Source organism: Heterodontus francisci, unplaced genomic scaffold (genome assembly GCF_036365525.1).
Source record: "Heterodontus francisci isolate sHetFra1 unplaced genomic scaffold, sHetFra1.hap1 HAP1_SCAFFOLD_737, whole genome shotgun sequence".
Lineage (NCBI taxonomy): Eukaryota > Metazoa > Chordata > Chondrichthyes > Heterodontiformes > Heterodontidae > Heterodontus > Heterodontus francisci.
Genome location: NW_027140112.1, coordinates 87,260 through 92,931, shown reverse-complemented (window position 1 = coordinate 92,931; position 5,672 = coordinate 87,260). Strand labels below are relative to the sequence as shown.

At 43.3% G+C, this 5,672-nt stretch overlaps 1 non-coding gene across 1 annotated transcript; it reads left to right on the top strand.

The window, feature by feature from the left end:
* The first annotated feature begins 5,169 nt into the window (after positions 1–5,169).
* Positions 5,170–5,252, top strand: trnas-uga (transfer RNA serine (anticodon UGA)). The gene has a single exon. It is a non-coding gene; the product is annotated as a tRNA-Ser (tRNA).
* Positions 5,253–5,672: the final 420 nt, after the last annotated feature.

The following is a 5,672-nucleotide window of genomic DNA, read 5'->3' as shown; positions in this document are numbered from 1 at the left end:
TGCAGAGCTGTATGGAAAAGGCGGGTGTGTTGGACCAGCTGAGTTGCTCTTGCAGAGAGCCTGCATAAATATTCAGGCCAGGAACACCTCCTTCTGTGCTGGAACAATTTTATGATTCAATTCTATTCTGTTATATAAAGGTGACGTTTTTCTCCAACTACACAATATGCTGGTTAGACCACACCTGGAATACTGTGTATAGTTTTGGTCTCAGCCCTTTATAAAGGATACACATTGGCCTTGGAAACAGGGCAGTGAAAATTTACCAGAATGGAGCCAAGGCTCTCATGGTTAGATTATGAGGTGCGATTCATTCAAGCAGGCCTGCATTCCTTGGAATATCAGAGGTTAATGAGATGATTTGATTGAGTATTTTAGGATTAGGAAATGAATTAGAACAGAGAACATAGAACATAGAACAGTACAGCACAGTACAGGCCCTTCGGCCCACGATGTTGTGCCGAACTTTAACCTGCACAAGATCTAAGTAACTACCTACCCTTCATTCTACTATCATCCATGTACCTATCCAAGAGTCACTTAAATGCCCCGAATGTATCTGCTTCTACTACCACCGCTGGCAGCGCATTCCACGCACCCACCACTTTCTGTGTAAAGAACCTACCTCTGACATCTCTCCGTAACCTTCCTCCAATCACCCTAAAATTATGCCCCCTGGTGATAGCGCGTTCCACCCTGGGAAAAAGTCTCTGAATATCCACTCTATCTATGCCTCTCATCATCTTGTACCCCTCTATCAAGTCACCTCTCATCCTTCTTCGCTCCAATGAGAAAAGCCCTGGCTCCCTCAATCTTTCTTCAAATTAGTCGGGGAAATAGAGAGAAACTTCTTTTTTCCCTTGTTGCTTTAAATGTGGTGCGTTGTGCTCTCATCTTGAATCGTAGAATAACGGAATTATAGAAAGTTTAAGGTACAGAAAGAAGCCACTTGGCCCATTGCGTCTGTGTGGCCAAAAATTGATCCACCGCTTCTAATCCCACCTTCCAGCGTTTGGTTCGTAGCCCTGAAGATTATGACACTTGAGATGCATATCTAGACTCCTCTTAAATGAGTCGAGGGTTTCTGCCTCAACTACCCTTTCAGACAGTGAGTTCCAAACCTCCAACATCCTCTGGATGAAAAGATTGTTCCTCATCTCCCCTCTAATTGTTCTACCAATCATTTTAAATCTATGCCCCGAGTCACTGACCTCTCTGCGAAAATAAATAGGCCATTCACCTCCACTCTACCCCTCAACATTTTGTACATTTCAATCAGATCTCCCCTCAGCAATCTCTGTTCCAATAACAACCTCAAAATAAATTAACAACTCCATTTCCCAAAGCATTTCTAAAGATTCACAAAGCTGGAGACTAGATTTTATTTTCATTCCTTTCGATTTTTCGCACTCCCAAGTGCAAATACTTTCCAAAACTGCTTCACGGTTCTTCACCTTGCATCATGCCCAGGGCTGAGGAAGTTCAGTGATGTGGAGATTCTGGACACGTGGCGGCCAAATACAAAGCAGCTATAAGCAGGAAGGCCACCAGACAAAGTACTGGAAGGAGAGTAAGTGCTGCAATCTGTGTGATGAGGACACCTGGACAAGACCCACGCACAAACGCAGCCTCAGTTACACACAGGCAGAAATAATCAAGGAGGAACAGGAGGAAGGAACAGCAAACATGTCTGCTGCAAAGTTCCAAAATGTGAACCACATTGACTCAGAAATGACCGGGTTGGATTTGTCCTGCATTTTGTGTGCAGGACATACCTGAGCAATTTCCACATTGCCGGGTAGGTTCCAGTATTGTAGCTGTACTGGAAAAGCTTGGCTAGGGGAGCGGCAAGTTCTGAAGCACAGGTCTTCAATTCTATTTTCGGAATGTTTTCAGGGCCTTTGCAGTATCTAATGCCTTCAACTGATTCTTGATATCACGTGGAGTGAATCATATTAGCTGACGATTGGCATCTGTGATGCTGGCAACATCAAGAGGAGGCCAAGATAGAACATCCACTCAGCACTTTCGGCTGAAGATGGATGCAAATGCTTCAGCCTTGTCCTTTGCACTGATGTGCTGGTCTCCCCCATCATTGAGGATGGGGATATCTGATGCAACCTGATCATGTGTTATCCTTTTTAATACATCCTGAGCATTCTCTATCCTATCTGATAGATCCTGACACTTCCTTAAACACTTTGAATCTCCTTTAGCTCATGATCTTCTCTAATATGCTCTGTTATTTCTTTGATATACTCTGAGAATCCCTTACTGTCACTGTACATACTTATAGTCTTTAGATCCTCTGGTTAACATATTAACCCCTTATATTTCCTCTCAGCCTCTATAATCCCCATGTCCTTGTGAATTCACTAAGAAACGCTTCGACTCTCTGAAACTATGAGAAAAGGTTTTTGAAAGCCATGGCACAGATCGATGTGTGTGGAAACGGTTGACTTTACAGCGTATGCAGTAAAATAAAGAGAAAACTTGTGTGTGAGAAGCACACAGATAGGTTGTGCCTGGAGCTGCACACTTACTTATTTAGAGATACAGCCCTGAAGCAGGCCCTTCGGCCCACCGAGTCTGTGCTGACCATCAACCACCCACAATCCTACACTAATTCCATATTCTTACCACATCTCCACCTGTCCCTATATTTCCCTACCACCTACCTATACTAGGGGCAATTTATGATGGCCAATTTACCTATCAACGTGCATGTGGGAGGAAACCAGTGCACCCAGAGGAAACCCACGCCAACAGAGGATGAACATGCAAACTCCACACAGGCAGTATCCAGAATTGAACCTGGGTCGCTGGAGCCGTGAGGGGCTGTGCTGCAAACCACTGCACCACTGTGCCACCCACTTGGGGCAAGTAAACAAAAAAAAAGGAAACCGTTATCGTGAAAGCAGAAAATTAAAAACAGACAATGCTAGAAACATTCAGCAGGTCAGGCAGCATCTGTGGAGAGATATTCCTTTCACCAGGATACAATGATCCACTTTGATACTTCACATAGCTCCGATCTTATACTCTCCACATCTCCCTGAAGGAAGTGTTTGGGCTGAAATGATGGTTTCGTAGATTTGAGCAAACAGAGTAAGGCAGCAATACATAACTCCCCCACTGCGGCCTGGGGAAGGATGGAACTCAGATTCAGGAATCTTGGATGTGTTGATAAAAGGAATAAAAGAACACATTCTTCTTCAACACAATAACCATGAGGATGGAATTCAAAACCATGTGTGCAGGTGTTTTGGATTCATGGGCCATCGACTGAACCTCTCGGTCACATCGTCCCAGGAACACGGCTCAGAAAGTTCTCATATTTCCTTCATTCTCATTACAAAGCCCTGGACTCAGAGAGCACACAGCAAGAAAACTCACTTTTAATTACCAGTCATCAGTGCCAGAATTTAATCTCTATTCGCGTGGTTATGTGGATTTATGTTCCAGTCTTATGAGCGACGGGGTTTCCAATCCCAATGCTGTCATAATTTGTGTTATATCGTCAGAAAAGCTGCTTAGATGTAAAGTTGAAAATAAAAGCAGAAGATGTTTGAAATATTCAGCAGGTCTGTTCGCTTTCGTGGAAAGATCATCTTCACTAAAAAGATCTTTGTTTAACAATCCATGTTAGACTATCGCAGCTGATTGAGTGGGATTGTGACTGTATAATGGTGAATACTCTGTGTTGTGGTCACAGCAACACCGATCAAGACAGAGCTTGTTTTATGTCTTAAACCAGCTGCTGTACCTGATAATGGAATGCAGCAAATAACCAATCTTTACTCCATGAAAATGTATTTCTTCTTGATGGATGAAAACTATTGTCTCCTTTTACATCATCGCACTTACACATGCCTGTGCTTCAGGCTGCAAAATTCAAACCCACCTCTTCTCTCAGATTATTCCTTCCACTATTAATACTGACTTCCTTCCATTTCATTTTACTGCAGCTTAGCCGACTGTAACATTCACTTTCATGTTTTTTTTTTAAAGCCTTTTTTTCTTAAAGCCTTTCTGGGCTACCACCACTAATTCTAGGTTGCACATGCTCCATTCGCACCAATGTTCATTTGGGCCTTGAACTCAGTCCAGACATTTAGGTCTGAGTGACCGCTCAGCAGACACACACTACAAAAGCAGGACTGGCCATTGGAAGGACAGAGTCGGAATGCTGATAATATTTCTTTGGGGAATTTTCTGAGACAAGGGATGTGACTTGAGGAACTGGGTTTTGATTTCGTGGCAGTTGGTGTTTTTCTCATGAAATGTGTTCATTGATGAAGTAACGGAGACATTTGATGAGGGCAGTGGTAATGTGGTTGCTGTTGTGGAGATGGATTTTCAAAAGTCATTTGGTGAAATACCACATAATCAACTTGCTAGAAAAATTAAAGTGATGGAATTAAAGAACCAGTGACAGCCTGGTTACATAATTATCTGAGGGATATAAAACAGAGAATAGCGAGAAGAAAAGAGGACTGATTTCCAGGGTGATGGGGAAAAGCTGGATTGTGGGATTAAACTGACTGATCTTCCAAAGAGCCGGCACAGGCTCAGCGGGTCGAGAGGCTTCCTTCTGTGCTGTAAAATTCACTGATTCCATCATGTTAATTTTCACATCAAACGGGAGATGTAATTAGAACATTAGAACATTAGAACATTACAGCACAGTACAGGCCCTTCGGCCCTCGATGTTGCGCTGACCTGTGAAACCATCTGACCTACACTATTCCATTTTCATCCATATGTCTATCCAATGACCACTTAAATGCCCTTAAAGTTGATGAGTCTACTACTGTTGCAGGCAGGGCGTTCCATGCCCCTACTACTCTCTGAGTAAAGAAACTACCTCTGACATCTGTCCTATATCTATCGCCCCTCAACTTAAAGCTATGTCCCCTCGTGTTTGCCATCACCATCCGAGGAAAAAGACTCTCACTATCCACCCTATCTAACCCTCTGATTATCTTATATGTCTCTATTAAGTCACCTCTCCTCCTCCTTCTCTCCAACGAAAACAACCTCAAGTAATGTAATGTAATATAATGCAATTCAAGGCTCAAAGACAATGATTCCCAGAATATGTGTCGTCTGAGGCAATTGTATAAAGCATTGTACCGATAATTAAATACAAAGGCGCATTCTTATTGTGCTGTGATGGCCGAGTGGTTAAGGTTTTGGACTTGAAATCCAATGGGGGTTTCCCCGCGCAGGTTCAAACCTTGCTCACAGCGAAGTTGGTGTCATTTTCCTCGAGTTGGCTGCTCTATTTGCTGATTGGAAATGTTCAAATGTGTTAACAAAGAAAATTACAGCACAGAAACAGGCCCTTCGGCCCTCCAAGCCTACGCCGATCCAAATCCTCTATCTAAACCTGTCACCTATTTTCTAAGGGTCTGTATCTCTTTACTTCCTGCCCATTCATGTATCTGTCTCGATACATCTGAAAAGACGCTATCGTGCCCGTGTCTACCACCTCCGCTGGCAATGTGTTCCATGCACCCACCACCCTCTGCGTAAAGAAATTTCCATGCATATGCCCCCTAAACCTTTCCCCTTTCACTTTGAACTCGTGTCCCCTTGTAATTGAATCCCCCACACTGGGAAAAAGCTTCTTGCTATCCACTCTGTCTATACCTCTCATGATTTTGTAC